Source organism: Pan paniscus, chromosome 19 (genome assembly GCF_029289425.2).
Source record: "Pan paniscus chromosome 19, NHGRI_mPanPan1-v2.0_pri, whole genome shotgun sequence".
Classification (NCBI taxonomy): domain Eukaryota; kingdom Metazoa; phylum Chordata; class Mammalia; order Primates; family Hominidae; genus Pan; species Pan paniscus.
Genome location: NC_073268.2, coordinates 79,123,050 through 79,140,777, shown reverse-complemented (window position 1 = coordinate 79,140,777; position 17,728 = coordinate 79,123,050). Strand labels below are relative to the sequence as shown.

The 17,728-nt window shown below is 40.2% G+C and overlaps 2 protein-coding genes across 7 annotated transcripts in view; one reads left to right on the top strand and one right to left on the bottom strand.

The window, feature by feature from the left end:
* The window catches only part of TANC2 (tetratricopeptide repeat, ankyrin repeat and coiled-coil containing 2), a 471,869-nt gene extending 460,232 nt beyond the window's left edge, over positions 1-11,637 (bottom strand). For 3 of the 6 annotated variants that reach the window (XM_008963747.5, XM_034942671.3, XM_034942674.4), the window contains exon 1: positions 11,097-11,625. The gene's annotated coding sequence lies outside the window, so the exon portion shown is untranslated. Of the gene's footprint in view, positions 1-11,096 lie in introns of all 6 variants that reach the window. The other 3 variants (XM_034942670.3, XM_034942673.4, XM_034942667.3) reach the window with 2 other exon arrangements.
* MARCHF10 (membrane associated ring-CH-type finger 10) overlaps positions 11,253-17,728 on the top strand; it is a 273,051-nt gene continuing 266,575 nt past the window's right edge. The window contains exon 1 of the mRNA XM_055102255.2: positions 11,253-11,389. The gene's annotated coding sequence lies outside the window, so the exon portion shown is untranslated. The remainder of the gene's footprint in view (positions 11,390-17,728) is intronic.

The window sequence follows — 17,728 nt, the reverse complement described above, 5'->3', positions numbered from 1 at the left end:
CCAAGGAATATAACTAGAGAAGGGAGAAACCCGAGGGGAGAGGAAAATATTAACTTTTTCTTTATTGACTCCTAGAGTTTGTTTATTTTAGTGGTTGCAAGCAGATGTATTACTTTTGTAATTTAAAAAAATAGGTAGAATGTTAGGGGATGGGGAGAATATTACTTTTGTAATTCAAAAAAAATAGGTAGAATGTTAGGGGATAGGGGAGAAATACCCCAGCTGCCCATTATAAGTAATGACAATTCACATTTGTTGACAACCAATAAATGCCTACATTTAACATATCCAAAGACAAAAACAATTAAATTATCTAAAGCAAGGAGAAGACTCATTATATGAAGTTATTTTAAAATTCAAAACAATCCAATCTGGAACCAAATTTGCATATAAGTAGTCTTTCCCAAGTGCATTAAGTGAAATGTCTTCAGGATGAACTATTCTTTAGTTTATAACTAGCACAAACTTATCAGTTTACAAAGATCAGGAAAACTAAAGATGAAACTAAGAGAAAATGAGTCAAGTTCATTTAAAGAAAAAGATTCAATAATTATACTAAAGATACACAGATAAGCAGAAATTGACAAAGTGCTACAGAAATAACTGAAGCTTAGGGAAAAATGGGATTGTTATATGTAAAAAATGTTTATTTAGAAACAGAATGCTTGTTCCCTGGGGCTGCAAAGAAATAGCACTTGAACATAAATTTAATTCTCTCAGCAAGGCCATTTTTACTTTCTGCAGAAAGGGTACACTCGCCAACAGTTTTGCCACAAGAGTACATGGAACAAAGGAGACAGGGTCATTTATAACCTGACGCGTCCACCTTACTGCTGTGTCTGGTTTCCATCGGCTGGAACGGGACCTCACATTCTGTATTTGTCACGACTGGCTAGCGACTTGGAACTTTTTAAAAGAGGCAAAGGCAGAGGAGAACAAAGGAAGGAGGAAGTAACTTGTGGAATGCTAAGAAAGGTAAAAATACTTCCAAATAAGGAAGAGGAACAAGCTATGACCTAATGCTTTCTTGGACCAGTATAAGCATGCCAGGGCAAGTATTTAGGCTAAATTGGGAGAGCTAAGAATATAAAGTACATTGATTTTTTTATTACAGGTAGTAGATATTTAAGAATGTTAGCACAGATCTTTGAATAAATTTTGCTTCTAAGAGAAGTTACTATTTATTCCTAATTAGATGGGGAGGAAAGTTTCTTTGAAGAGGAACCTCTACTTTATTTTTTACAAGATTCTAAATAGTTAACTGATTATAGCACAGAAAAAGGGGCAAAATTTTCCAATATATTATTTTACACTGTAAATAGATAAGTCCCTTTTTTATTAAGTAGGTAGATATCAAAAAAAAAAAATCAGACAAACCCTCCAAGCAGTCCACCTTGACTGACTGTCACATACAATGTTTCAAAAAAGAAAGATTACAAAAAGCTGTCAACCTGAGGCACTGGCTGGGGGTAGGGGTGTAAGGAGCAAAGTTCAAGTTATTATTCACAAAAAAAGATTTGTAGAAGTTAAAACTGTTTACATAATCAAACTGAAGAAAAGTTGTCAAGGGGCGCATCTCAAGAAACACTATGATTTGAGATTTTATAGAAAGGATTAAAATTAATTTTTGTCAAGTTAGTAGTGTTCAAAAGAAATAGTCCAAAAAAATGCATAAAAAGAGTAGGCCCAGCAGTATCTGAGTTTTTCGGTTTACAGTTATTCAAAAACTCTTTCTCTCAGCTTTTATCAAATACTTCACAAAAGAAAATTTAAGGATATGAATAAAATAAATCAGTATCCAAACTACCATGGGTTTCTAAAATGCCTTGCAAGGCTGAAAAGGAAATCAAGACAAGATAACAAAGAAAAGCTGGAGTGACAATGCCAGTAAAAAATTGGGAGGAGCTGGCATATATCAAAAAAGAAAAATTTAGGATACTTTCCACAGGCTAATAAAAATTACCATTTATTAAGTACTAGACATTGTCCTAAGGATTTTCACCAAGATTTTTTTCATTTCATCATCATAAAAACCCTGTGAGATAGATTTTTGGCCCCTCATACAATTAGTGACAGAGCAGTAATTCAAACCCATTTTCATGATTCAAAACTCATAAAGTCATATTCTTTCCAATATATACTGGTCTCATCATTGGAATTTCTAAACTTACAACTGAGCAACAGTACTGTCATCTTATAATATAGGAATGTCTGAATAACAGCTTTCAAACAAAGTCTGTCTCTACATTAAAAAAAAAAGAAAATTAAAAAAAAAAGCCCGAAAATGGAAAAGCTGATTCTCTGATCCTGAAGCAGAATATGGGTGTACGTGGTTGGATGGTTATTTATGTGGTTTAATAAGTCTTCATTCCATAGGCCCACTAAAGCTATTTACATTCATTCACACTAATTCGCAATCCCAGGGTGCCCTAGAGGATTCCATGGAATTTGAACAGAAATAGAATTACAGAGTACAACAAATATGTATCAAGTTTCTATAACCTATAACCTAACTAGCTGTGCCTTACCAAATTTCAGCAACCAGAACTAGAAATTGTGGGATTCCTCCACCCAATGAAAGATTAGGAATAAAGGGCTAAGAAGTGACTACCTTCATTTAGGCAGACAGAATTGCCTGAGATCTGAGATTTGAAGCACATTCTCCAAGCATAAAATGACTAAATCACAATCTCTATATACCCACTCTCGTTTCCAAGTTCAATAACTATAATCTACTTATAAGGCTGGATTAACCAGGGGATTTCCATGGCAGTAAAAAACTGGGGCCATATTTCTTAATGTTGTCAATCTTTATAATCAGCTACGTCATCATATGATAATGCTAGCATGGTATTACAGACAAGGAAATAAAAATGGCTACCTGGTCCAAAGATCATCCATTTGGAATGACAAAAGTTTTCCACTATTATTGCTTACGTACTTTTCTTTATGAATTTTATGTCTGTAACACTGGCTGATATCTACGAAAAGGAATATATCAATCACTGCCTTTTCATAACACTTTGCCACATAAAGAAAACAGTAAAATCTATCATCATTGGCTTACTGAACTTCAGGGAAGTGGCAAATATTAATAGTATGCTACATATTTTTTTGAACTATATTTTTCCCAGGGGTAGAAAAAATATGTAAGACACAGGATTCTGAATTACAATTTTAGCTTTTAAGGAAGAATATGAAATTTCCATCCCCAAGTCAAAGACAATAGTAGTAAAATTAACAACTTATACATAGTAGTCAATAAATATTTAAATGAATGAATATGTTAATACACTCCATGAAAATACCCCAGTTTTTCCAACATAACTAATCCAACTCAACTTTTAAACTTTACACACAAGGTGTCTACCTGACAAACTAATATACAAAATCAAGGTTTTTAAAAATATAACAATGATCTTTTATTGCAAAAAATGTATATGAGAAACTGAGATGTGAGCGAAGAAAAACATTCTACTACATGCTGTTCTCCAAACTCCTCTCCACCTTTTAAAGAAAAAAAAAAGGAATAGAATCTTGAAACACACTTTGTGAGAGTCTTATTCAGTGTTAGATATAATAAGGGTGTCATCAGAGAGGTACAACAGGGGCCTGTGAGATAAATCATTACAAAAGCAAAGTGGCCAATCGTCTCAGTAAATAGAAGGAATTATGCCCTGCGAAGCCCTTCAAAAAAGTAGCTGGTATATCTCCAACTCATGATATTCAATGAACACTTAATGGGCACAGGCTATGTAACAGACCAAGGACTGACAAACTTATTCTCTAAAGAGCTAGCTAGTAAATATTTAGGCTTTGCGGGCCGTATGGTCTCGACAGCAACTAGCAGTCAACTCTGCTGCTGCACCCAATACCCAATGTGTAAATAAGTGAATATGGCTAAGTTCCAATAGAACTTTCTTTATGGACAATGAAATTTGAATCTCCTTTAATTTTCATATGTCATGAAGTATCATTCCTCCTTTGATATCTTTTCAACTGCTTAAAATTGTAAAAACCATTCTTAGTTTGCAGGTCATACAAAAACAGACAATGGGCTGGATTTGGTCTATGGGCTATAGTTTGGCAACTCTTGCATTGTACAAAGAAAATCATCTGGCTAAAGTTCAGAGAATCTTCTCATCTTCCTCTTGCCACCAGCAAACATAAACAAGAACAAAATCTGGTTTATCTTTAGGGTTAGTTTTAGTTACAGTCCAGGACTTACTCTGAGTAATATTTTAGATGGTGTGTATATTTCTCTAAACCTACCTCCTGGTGCCTAAAGTTTCCTCTAATTCCACAATAAGAGATGAGGTTTCAAAGGCATAACTGAGATAACGGTCAACAATCCTCACTCAATAAGTAGATAATGAGCACCTACTATGTACTAACTATACTGATGCCGAAAAGATGAAAAGTCACAGTGCCTGCTTAAAAGCTCACACATTAGTGATGAACCAGTCATATTAAATATTTAAAATATGTTACGGCCGGGTATGGTGGCTCATGCCCGTAATCCCAGCACTCTGGGAGGCCGAGACGGGACGATCATTTGAGGTCAGAAGTTCAAGACCAGGCTGGCCAACATGGCAAAACCCCATCTCTGCTAAAAATATAACAAAATTAGCTGGGCATGGTGGCACATGCCTGTGATCCCAGCTACTCAGGAGGCTGAGGCAGGAGAATCACTTGAACCCAGGAGACAGAAGTTGCAGTGAGTCAAGATGGCCGCCATTACACTCTAGCCTAGGCAACAGAGTGAGAAGCCGTCTAAAAAAAAAAAAAAAAAATGTGGCAACTACTATATACACCAAGTGCAAGGGGAGAATAGATAGAGAACATCATGCCCAAGCCCACCTGGAGGAGTAAGCAAAACCTTCTTCACTCGGAAGACATTGGGCTAAGGCATGATGGCTGTGAAGCAGTTTGCCCAGAGAACAAAGGAGAGGGCAGGAGTAGTCCATGAAAAAAAGAACTTCATAAAGAAAGGCATGAAAAGGTAAGAGAATACTACATACTGAAGGAACCACACACAGTTTACTACCGCTAAAGCACTTTGAAGACAGAAGTGGCAGGCAATGAGTCTAAAGAGGAGGCAGGGACCAGATCATTAAGGACCTTAAATGGTTTGCTAAGGAGTTTCCACTTTATCCATTCAGTGATGAGGAGCCAGTGAAAGATTCTGAAGAAAAAAGTGACATGATCAAATGACTATCTAGAAAGATCACTCTGGAAGCAACACAATGGAAGAAAGGTAGGCAAAGTTGACAAAAACACTAAAGGTGTTTCCTCAGCAATTGGATTTTTAAAAAAACACACCAACAAGATCATTTCTATAATGCAACTACTCAGTTTAAATGAGTGACATGAGACTCTCTTAAGTTCTGATAAACAAAGAAAGGAGTTTAAGATGCACTATAAACCACGTAGTGAATAAAGACAAATTGATATTACGGGGAAGAAAAGGCATAATAGAACACTAACACAATTATTTTGACTCTTAAATTTAGTAATGCTTACTTTCAACTATTCAAGAGCAAACAAGAGACTGAACATAACAAGATACGTCATGTGTGGCCCACAACAAAAAAACAACTTATATGACATATCCACAAACACAGCTTTCACATGATTTATAAAGATTTTTTAAAATAAACTGACCTAATAAATTTGTTTCCAGAAAAAATTATGGTATTATAGTTACTTTGACCCTTCTAGAAAAAAAAAGGTCCCAGAAAGTTTTTTCACTAATTGCGTAACCTGCTTTAGCCTTCTAAAACTCAGACCCAAAGTTCCTGTTCTCCATCTAATATTACCTTGAATCTTAAATACGCAAAGTAAAATGTCCTCTGAAACAGTGGTCCCCAACCTTTTTGGCAACAGGGACCAGTTTTTCCAGACAATTTTTCCAGAGGGTGGGGGGGCAGAGATGGTTTGGGGATGAAACTGTTCCACCTCAGATCATCAGGCATTAGATTCTCATAAGGACAGACAACCCGGATCCCTCTCATGAGCAGTTCACAATAGGGTTCAAGCTCCTATGAGAATCTAATGCAGCTGCTGATCTGACAGGAGGAGGTGCTCACACAGTAATGCTGGCTGGCCAGCCACTCACCTCCTGCTGTGCACCCTGGTTCCAAACAGGCCATGATGGTCCAGGGGTTAGAGACCCCTGCTCTAAAAGAAAGAAAACTGGCTGGGCACAGTTGGCTCACACCTGTAATCCCAGCACTTTGGGAGGCCAAAGCAGGTGGATCACTTGAGTCCAGGAGTTTGAGATGAGCCTGGACAACAGAGTGAAACACTGTCTCTACAAAAAGTACAAAAATTAGCTGGATATGGTGGCACATGCCTATAGTCTCAGCTACTCAGGAGGGTGAGGTGAGAGGATCGCCTGAGCCCAGGAGACGTAGGCTGCAATAAGCTAAGATCACACCACTGCACTCTACCCTGGGAGACATAGTGAGATCCTGTCTTGAAAAGAGAAAAGAAAGGGAAAGCGAAGGGCAGCAGGAGACTGCTGAGTGGGAAAACATAGCTCTAGTCTTTAAGCTCTTCTTTAACCTATTTCTCTCCGTGGCCTTTTCAAGAAACTCATCAGGGATATACACTCTGCATCACCATACACACATCTCCTTAACTCATTTTTTTTTTTCATTTTAAACAGTCTTCATCTAATGCAAGTTACTCCAAAAGACGCTATTCAAAGAAACCAAGCGGTATTCTCACGGTATTACAACGAAGTCTAAACTATTTATTTGTATAGTATATTTACAGAGTGCCTTTCCCTCAAAATAATCACAGCATTTGATGACTACAGGCACATTAAGCAAATATAACAATGCTGAGTCTCAAGTCATTCAGAAAGAAAAAAAAAGTCCAAATAATTGAACTAGCTTCCAAACTATTTTATAATATTTGGTGCCTTGATTAGACTAGTACTAGAAGAGTAAACAGCCCTCTGCAACAGCTTGTTCTAGCTCCCTGAATTAAAATCTGCATATTGTACTGTCAGCAAAAATATCCCAGCTAACATTGGTGATTCTGGGTAAGTTCAATCCAACAATACTCAACTAGTGTGCCCGATCAGAGTGTCTCAGATCTCATTTTAATTCTACTGTAAAAGGAAGAAATATGACGAGAGGATTTTCATGCATTTCTTTTATGCACACTTGTTCTACCATATATTCAATCAGTACCAACTACCCTAATAGTCCCCTTTGAAACGAATGGATTAGTATACTCCTTTCTAGGGTCTCCTTCCCTCTCCATTCAAAATAATTCATACAGAGTCATTTAAGAAATAAAGAGCAAAGGCAGTTATGGGGAAAAGAAGAAAAAACAGAGCTAGCGTGGGACAGTCAAGAATTCATGATGGAAGAGGGAAATAATCTATTAATGTTTAACAATGTTAGTAAAATCCTAATTTGCAAACCAAATTAAGTTTTACAAGTGAAGTATGCTAAAATGAACTACCAACCAGTAACCAATACAAATACAAAGCATAGTCTGAGTGTATGACAATTTATTAAATATATTAAATTACGTAAGCATATATGCTGAATAAGTTTTAGCCATAAGCAGTAGATTATATTGAATTCCCATATCAACAAATGTATATAAAAAGGGAAGTGTTTGGTTACATGAGATATGCAATTCGCAGCACAATAAGGAAAGGTTTCTGTTGAAAAAGAATGGCAGAAGCAATTTGGCTAAGAGAAGAAAATAACTATTATAATTGTGAAAGATGATGTTCCATTTCTTAAACTGGGTAAAAGGCATGTAAGTGTTGGCTGCATTGTGAAGTCTTTATATTTTACACATTTTTATAAATACTTTGTCATATGTGGTCAATATCTTATAAAACAATGTTTAAGTGTGAGAAAAATCTGAACAAACATTTGTTGACATTAGAGGTAAAATGTACATAGGCATCTAATCCATTTGTGCTAATTATGGTAGTTTTTAATATAAATGAAAAAGATCATAAAAATATGAGTAGGAAGAAAAATACTGTAATTTATCCTTAATTTCCCTACAGAAAATAAGCAGTAAAGGTTTATTGGTGCTCTTAAAAAGGCTGTGTGTGTGTGTGTGTGTGTGTATGAATGAATGCGTATTTATATACACACACACACACTATATTAAACTACTTGAAATTAACTTTTTACCTCTGAAGTTCCCTTCAAACCAACCACCTTCACAAATATTTCCTTAACCACATAAAAAGTACTAATACTCCTCTACGCATAATCCCAGAAATAAGTTAAAAAACAAATTCCTAAAGAGAAATGTTCACACTGCAAATACCTGTATCTTTTGTATATATGCAGACTTAACATCTATGTGAGTTGTCCAGGTTTATCCACATCTATAGTACTTGCTTTATGATGGGCACATGCATTTTAATTATGCCTTGCCAATACTACCTTGAGTGAGAGGGCAATATAGCATATTAATGAGGAGCACAGGTTCTGGAGCTAGCATTCCTAAATGGAAACTTAGCTCTTCTACTTCTCAGCTAGATAGTATTGGGCAAGTTATTTAACCTCTCTGTGTTTCAGATTCTCATCTGTAAAACAGAAATAACAACACATACCTCATAGGGTGTTGGAACTGATTAAAACAATGTACAACGGGACTGGCAAAGAATAGGTGCTACATAAATGTGAGCTGTTACTACTAGTACACATGAACAACATGGGCCCTTGAACAACATGGGCTTAAACTGTGCTGGTCTACTCCTATGCAGATTTTTTTCAAGCAATACAGTATTCATGGGATGCAAAAACCGAGTATACTGAGGGCCGACTTTTCCCTATACATGGTTCCATACACCAACTGCGGGATTTGAGCATGCAAGGATTTTGGCATATGTGGGGGTCCTGGAACCAATCCCCTGCATACAATAAGGGAAGAACGTAGCAGTAATTGTATTGCACCCTCTTCCTGAAAGTACCAAAAACATTCTTAAGCAATCTGAATTCCTAACATCAAATGCTACCTATATTTAAAATAGACACCAAATCTGAGGCCTGATTAACAGTAAGTTTAAAGCCCTTCAACTCTGAAGAAAATAGGTGATTCACAGATCTACATAATACTCTATCAAGAACAATCCGAGAGGACTGGTTCCCCGAGCGCAACTATCAATTTCTTCCCTTACACAAGGGGGCAGTGATAACAAGAAAAGAATCGGGCTCTGTAACACCTCTTCCTACAGACAGTAGGGGGTGGCAGTACATATGGCTTACAGTCAGAACAAAACAGGAAGACCCAACAGAATTCTCTTTATTCTCCTCTGGCCCTTTCCTCTGTTCTTCAGCCCCAACAGCTTCTCAAGGTAAGGGACATATCTACAGAAAAGACTAAAACCCAAAATCAATCACCAAGGAAAATCTATTTTTGTCTTTGAAGCAAATGATCCCTCAATGGCTGAATTTGGATCTAAGGGAAAGCCAATCAGTATGAATTTTCAGATTATCTGGCAAATTACTATAATGAGAACAGCATTCACACATGTAATTTAATTTCTTTACAAGAATTATAACATAAAACATTAAAATCTCATCAATAATTAAGTCCATTCTAACGAACACATTTCCATATTTCTGCTTTTGTTATATAGTATATTCACACTCATTGTATGCATACATATAAGTTACATTAAATAGATCATGGAGTTGTCTTTTGTTACTTCTGAAATTCCAGCTATGTTCTGACAATCCTCTCGAAACAGATGTTCTTAAATGGAAGTCACAATGTTTTGCAGCATGTGGGTAATTTCTTATGTATGTATAATATACATGCACATATATCTATATAGAGACATAAATAAATATCTAGATACAGAGGGGAGCAAGAGAGAGGGAGAAAGAGAATGTTTAACGTTTTATTTCGTGCTCACATCCCTAAGAGGATCTACCTGGGAAATGCTGCAAGAAGCACTCCACTCACAGTATCCATGTTGTTGCTTTTTATGCCAATTTACTGTATTCTTTTTTTTTTTTTATTTCACCATCCCATCACCAAGAACATACAAGAATATTTTAGTACTGCCGTTCTCTGTAATTAACCACTGTGATAGATACTGGCTCCAACCCCTCAAAATGCCTGAAAATCTATCCCTTTTGTTCACCACACTGTTTTGTTTTCCTCATTACAGATATTTTCACCTGTGTAAAAATCAGGAAAAGGGCACATACGAAAAATACTTCCCTTTGCCTAATGATCTTTAACTCATAATTATGGTCAAGACGTTTGGGGTTTTGTTTGTTTCTTTTCCTGGAGAGGAGCAGAGAAGAGAGTGAAAGACACCCGAAACACCAAATCTTCTTCCTAATGTTAATTATCATTGTTTATGTTTTGTGAAGACCATTCTAAACATTCCACACCTGGAAATGAAGACTGGATACAATTGTACCAGTGCTCTATACGCTGATGGCAAAACCTGGAATTATTTTAGCCCTATTTTTTCTTTCCAATCTCACAGCCAGACACAATTTGCTTTTTTTCTTTCACGTGGTTACTTTCTCTACCTCAAAAAAAATAGCTTATCATAGCTCCTCCCGATTTCCTATGGCAAAATATCTAGCAATGAGCCTTATTAATCTTTTATTATGCTACACCTCCTTTCCCAGAGGAATTATTAATATCGCTAATAACACTTCGACCATGAATTTCAACGCCACACAGGCCAGCCCATCCTGTGCCTTACCTGGCACATTTCACAACTACTTTTATGCTGCATTCTGGGGGCACATTTTGCAACTCGTTCTGCACCAATTCCCTGCCACGTTTAGCAATCCGCCTCGCATCTTATCCTTGGTCCCCGTCATCCAGAGACGCTCTAGGTACCAAATTCCATGACATCTTCGGTGACAGCCAAGTGGCGACCCCACACGCCTCTGAAGCCCGCCTTGGTGTCATATTCGGAGCCAGCCTTCCCCACGCCTTGGACACCGAGGCACTTCGCTGCCCATTTCGCCGTCTCCCCGCTCGCCCCCGCCCCTCTCCCCGGAGCCGAGGCTGTGGAGGCGAACGACCCTGTCACTGAAGCGACCTTTCCTCGCCCTGCTCCCCGGGCCCCTTACCTGCCGCTCTGAGGGGCTCTCTGAACCTCCGGGTCAAGCCCCAGTCCCCGGGGTCTCCTGTGAGGACCGCGCCGCCCGCCGGCGCCGCCCGCGATTCCCGGAGCACCTCGCAGTCCTCCAACGCCCCGCGGCGAGTCTGCACCCCGGAACGGCGCGGCGGGGCCTCGCAGCCGGCGAGCGCAGCCCGCGGCGGTGCTCCTGTCAGCGGCGGCTCGGGGGCCAGTTCTCGCCCCTCGGCTCGGCTCGGCGGCGGCGGGCGCCTCGCTCCGCCTAGCGCGCGGCACAGCCGGGAGGTGAGCGCGAGGGGGATGGGAATGGGGGCGGGGCCGCCCGAAGGAGGCGCGGAGGGCGGTGGCGGCGGGAGGGCAGCGCCAGCGGCCCTAGGCCGGGCGCTCGGAGCGCTCGCAGCTTCCCCCGCTGGGCGGGCGGCTCGCGCGAGGCGGCTGTGCCAGCGGGCCCCGCCGGAGCAGCGCGCCCAGCAACCCGCGCCCGGCCGGCCGCTCGCTAGCGCCGCCGCCGCGCTGGGGGCGTCGCACCCTCTGAGGCCGCCCGCAGCCCCGCCCCCTCCGGGCCGGGGTGGGGAGGGGCGTGAGCGCGGAGGGAGCGCGCGTGCGTGGGGGCGCGTGCGTGGTGGAGCGCGCGCGCCCCCGCCCCTTCCACAGTTTGGGGGTGGGGAACGGCTGGAAGAGGGAGTGGGGACGCAGCCGTCCTCCGCGCGGAGAGACGGGGCCCTGGCTCTGGCGCTCTGGGATGTCCTGGCATTTCTCGTATCCCCGGGGGGCTCGGACTTGTGGGTGGCATTTGGAGGGGCAGCAGGGAGGAAGCTCGGTAACTGACAAGGCCCTACATAGTTGGGCTCCGCCCTCAGGGGTGATGTCACTCTCGAGGTGGCTGCTGCTGTCACGTGCGCCCATTTCAGGGCCTGTCCTCCTGCTTTGATGACCGGAACGCTCTCCTAGATCTCCCCCACTTTGGTCACCTCAGGCACATATCACTCTGAGAGTCCTCGAAGCCTACAAGTGTCAGTTATTCTTTCCCGGATTCTCAGTGGTAGTTTGTAGACGACTTCAAAAGGCCACGGTTGGCTGTGGGGAGAATCAGAATGAGAAAGAAAAACAAAACAACAGTGGGGTTTGTGGGGAGACCGAGACTGTTATTTAGAATAATGGCTGAAAATTCACCAACCACAGCTTGCAAACCTGAGGTAAAGTCGTGGCGCTGCTTCTGTCACTGCCAGGTTGACTAAGAAGTAGCGTGGTTTTAAGAGCTGGTCGACAAGGGCCGGAAAGCCACCACATTAATACCTCGTCGAACGATGTTAGGTCATATTTCACCCTCCACCTAGATCTTCTTCCCCTCTACTGTTTCCCTCCTATCATAAAACAGCAAGTCGGCTGTGGAAGATATTTGGGACATAAACATCTTCGCGTGCTGAAAGATGATGCGAAACAATCACCGTTACCAACTCTGCCCGGCTCGCCTTCCCTTCCATAAACTGAGATGACCTTTCGTGGTCATCCAACTTCTTAATCAGATGACATGATTGGAAATAGATGCGCCAAATTACATCAATCAAGGAAGCTCTGTCTGTGGCGCTTCCAAGGTAGAGAGGTTTGTTTGATAACAGCACTTTAATCTGCCCCATCCTGTAGCACTTCATCCAGGAGTTGCTTCGATTTTCAAAAATTAGTATTAATTTCAGAACAATACAAGAAACTGGATATGAACATGTCCATCCAACAGCTCTTCTTTACAGTGAATGCTTGCAAAGTCAGAGCTAGAGCAGCTTTGAATAATACAGCTAACATGGCAAGGTGAAGGGCTGACATATGGAATCTTTTGGTGTTAACTCCAGAAAGTTAGATTAATCTAATGAAAACCCATCTACCTATGGTATTAGAGGCAAGGTAATGATTACTTACAGGGGAATTGATTGAGAGGGGACAGGAGAGAGCCTTCTGGTTTGCTGGAAATATTCAATATCTTAATGGTTACCCGGGTGTATACATATGCAAAAAGATCTGTGCACTTCATGTCAGTTTTTTAAAATCACATACACACAAAGAAGCATTACAATGTCATCATCACTGGAGTCGGAAAACCTCAGTTTGAATCTCAGTGTCACCCAACACTTACCTGCTGTGTGACCTTGAACAGGTCTCTGGACCTTCCTTTCTTCGTCTGTCTAACGTGGGTGATATTAATACTTACCTCACAGTTGGATGTAAAGATGAAACAAAATTTTGGAAAATACTTAGCACAAATCCTGTTACACAATAAGGACTCAGGAAACAGGAGCTATTATGTTATCCTTCTTACACTTGAATTTACCCTATTTAATTCTCCTTGGGTTTTTTTTTTTTTTTTTTTTTAAGATTACTTTGTATCTAAGCCTTTCCCTGCGAGTTCCACTGAGGCTAATAACATTCCTTCTCTGAGAAATAACAAAAGGCAGTCAGGGGTGTAATGTTGGTTTTCAAACTAGTTCAGGTGGCAGTCTCTAGAAATTATGGTGCTCAATGTGGAGCATCATGAAATACAGATAGATTTAACTCTGCCATATGGAATTGACACAATTTTACAAGCACTAAATCTGGCAATTTTATGGTTATGCAAATCTCCACATAATCACATAATAAAAAAATGGGGGCTTTTTGTTGTTGTTGTTGTTCTTTTTTTTTGAGACAGAGTCTCGACCTGTCACCCAGGCTGGAGTGCAGTGGTGCCATCTCGGCTCACTGCAACCTCCGCCTCCCGAGTTCAAGCGATTTTTGTGCCTCAGCCTCCTTCCCAAGTAGCTGGGATTACAAGCACACACCACCACCCCTGGCTAATTTTTGTATTTTAGGTACAGATGGGGTTTTGCCATGTTGACCAGGCTGGTCTCGAACTCTTGACCTCATGTGATCCACCCAACTTGGCCTCCAAAAGTGCCAGGATTACAGGCGTGAACCACTGTTTCCAGCCAAAAAATAATGTGTTTTTAAGAAATAATATGTCTGTGTTTTTCTCTTTAAATTTATTTGCAACTTTTTTACAAGGTAGGAAGTACCAAAAAATTAATAATAATTCACAAAATGAAAACCTTTAAACCCATTTTTCCTGGAAATTAGAAAAACACTGTAGTTGTTCAATTTTAGCAACAGAGCTCTTTATTGGATTTACCCACAGTAAGATCTGATAGCTGTAACCCACATGGTCTCCTGCACTGATAAAGTGAGTAACTCTGACTCACTGTCCTCACCATACTTCCAAAGATCAGTCACCACTTCTTTTAGCCAACCTTTCCCAAATCCCATTTTCATGTGGGCAGTGTCCAGGAATGAACTCACTGCTTCGCTCTTTTGATCATCCACCATCCTTCTATTCTGCCAATTCTCTTCCAGGTCGTTCTACTGTCCAGTCTTACAATTTGTTGCCACACTCTAACTTTGAGGAGGAAACAATATGTTCCTGACAGAGTTGTGGGTGGGGTATAGTAGGGACAGAGAGCAACATTGCAGCAAGAAGCCAGCTCTGTTCTCAACTCCTCTCCCTGATTCCCTTTTCTGTCACTATTACCTGAAATCCTGAGAATACTAATTTTATTACCTACTAAAAATCCATTCTAGTAAAGATGTTAGTCTATAACTTAAATTTGGAAATGTAACGTATGCCGTGTAATAAGAACCTGCAAATAATTGTTCATAATGTAGCCCATCCTTGCCCTATACCTCCCAACATTTTAGCATCATCTGTATCATTCAAAATGCCCTTTCTTGCCCTTTCAACTCTGCACTATCACCCACCTCTGCATATGGTGTCTTCCCTGGTTACCTCTAAGTCTCTCTTCTTTCTTTCTTTCTTTCTTTTCTTTTCTTTCTTTTTCTTCCTTCCTTCCTTTCTTTCTTTCCCTCTTTTTTGACACAGGGTCTCACCCTCATCACTCAGGCTGGAGTGCAGTGGCACCATCATGGCTCACTGCAGCCTCTACTTCTCAGACTCAGGTGACCTTTCCACATCAGCCCCCTGAGTAGCTGAGACCAAAGGTGCATGTCACCATGCCCAGCTAATTTTTTATATTGTTATAGAGATGGAGTCTCGCTATGTTGCCCAGGCTGGTCTCGAACTCCTGGGCTCAAGCAATCCGCCTGCCTCAGCCTCCCAAAGTGCTGGGATTACAGGCATGAGCCACTGCGCCTAGCCCTCTATGTCTCTTAAGTAAACCATCAGGTTCACCTTTTTCTACCCTTTTCCCTCAACTCTCTCTCCCTAAATAAAAAGTCATACCACCCACCACTGAGTGATCACCTACTGGCAGCAAATATTTCACCAGCTACTTTATATGCACAACCTCATTTAATTCCCACAACATCCTATCAGATAAGTATTATCTTAATTTTTTGGATGAGGGGGGTTCTGAGAGGTTAAATAACCAGCCCAATTTTACAATGAATGATGCGTAGAGCCAAAAACTGAACCTAGACATAAACTTTATTCTCTATCAGTTACCCTGAGGAGATTGCCATATAAAGTGTAAAGGAGAACAAAGATTACATATTTTTTAAATGTGGGTTGCCAGTTGCTCATGCCTGTAATCCCAGAGTCTCAGAAGACTGAGACAGGAGGATCACTTGAGGCCAGGAGTTCAAGGCTACAGTGAGCTATGATTGCACCACTGCACTCCAGCTGGGGCAACAGAGTAAGACCCCCCACTAAAAAAAAAAAAAAAATAGCCATGTCACACAATGGAAGCATTTCTAAAAGGTTGATGTAAATGAGATTTTTGTCATTGATTGTTTTTCATAATCTCATTTCTTGTTGATCTGTAATTAATGACTTACCCAATAGCTTCAACATTTTCCCCACCAACTCTACCTCAGCCTTTTGATGAATATTTAATATTTCTAGATGAACACTTAAAAACATTTCCACATAGAGGAGCTACTACTTAAAAGAATTTTCTAGTAAATCCCTTTTTTGTAAAATGAAAAATGCATGTAAAATGTGAATAAACAAATGCTCATATATTTTTACATTGACATTTATAAATGTTTGACAAGTATTTTCACCTACTGTTCGTATATAGCTGTGATAAGTGCCATAGGGCATATAGAATTGATTTGAGGAAAGTCTTGCCTACTTAACTGTCATAATCTATTTGAGAAACAGAATGCTTAAAACATTTAAATATATAATATAGCATATTATAGAATTAAGTCTGAACATGAATAAAACAGCAAGTTCTGTAATTAATTACAAGAAGGAGGGATACAAGTTTGACTGGGATGGTATAGAACTGCTTCTTGAGAAAAGCAGAATAGAAAAAAGAAATGGTTGGAAAGAAGGAAGGAAGGGCCCTGAGAGCTCAACGAAAGTCCAGAGGAGGGAATGAATACGACAACCTCTTAAGTCAAAGAATGGATCTCTTTTAAAGATGAGTTGCTTTCTTAATAAAGCCATGAACTCAGCTGCCATTAGGATATGTTCTCTCTCTCATTTCTGATCTTTTGTATTAGGCTCTCTCTCTCTTCTCATTCTACATTTGAGCATTCTCTCTGTTTCTCAGGCTCATGTGTTGTAAAATACATCAGCTAACAGCATTCACAGATTTAGCTAGTAAGGAGAGACTGACTTGATTCTCTGGATATAGAGTACAAAAATTCCAGGAAGGGCTCTGATTGGCCCAGCTTGGATCAAGAGCTCTCTTGCAGCCAATTCCAGGGGTGTACATTATAAATTGTGCAACATGTGTTTAAGTATGAATGCATTTATTTTTTCTGAAGAGGGAATCCATTGGTTCCATTAGATTCTCAAAGGAAGGGATTTGTAACTCAAAAGCAGCAAAGAGCTACTACAAATACAAAATATGCCAAAACCATCTCTCATTCTTCTCTCCCAAACCAGCCCTTCTGACTCCCGTGCTCTGTCACTGATACCCCAGTCTTCTAGACTGCTAGACTTGTTACCTTGTTGTGTTTTGATACTTCTCTGTTCTTTGCTCCCTGCATTTAGTTATTCAGTAGATTATGTTAATTTTTCCCATGCAGTGGTTTTAGAACTATTCTTTTCTGTTTCCGCAGGCACAATCCTTGACTATCAGCTGTCATCTTCTTTAGCTCACTAAATAGTAACATCTTCTTAACCAGATTCTTACCAGTTGTCCCTCCCTGCTCAAATCCACCTTATTAGATGAGTGTTTTAAACTCTGCCTTTCTGTCATTCTCCTGCTGAAAGACTCCATGATGTCTCCTTTCCTGGGCAGTAAGAAACACCCTGTGCAGTCTGGTCCAGGCCCATCTTTTTAACCTTTTACCAACTGATGTCTTTTCTCCTTATTAGTAAATGCTCTCCTATTCAGCCACACTTGTTGCTCAACGATCTGTTCTTTAAACGTGAAATGTGTCTATTTGTAGTTCACATCAATGTTTGTCTTTATTAAGAAAACAACTCATCTTCAAAAGGGGTCCATTCTTTGACCTAAGAGATTGGTCCCTTCCTTCTCTGCTCCATCCATTTCTTTTTACTGCTTTGCTTTCCTCAAGAAAGCGAAGAACTCAAGAAGAAGTTCCATACCATCCCAGTCAAACTTGTATCCCTCCTTCTGTGATTTATTACAGAACTTACTGTTTTACTCATGTTGACACTTAATT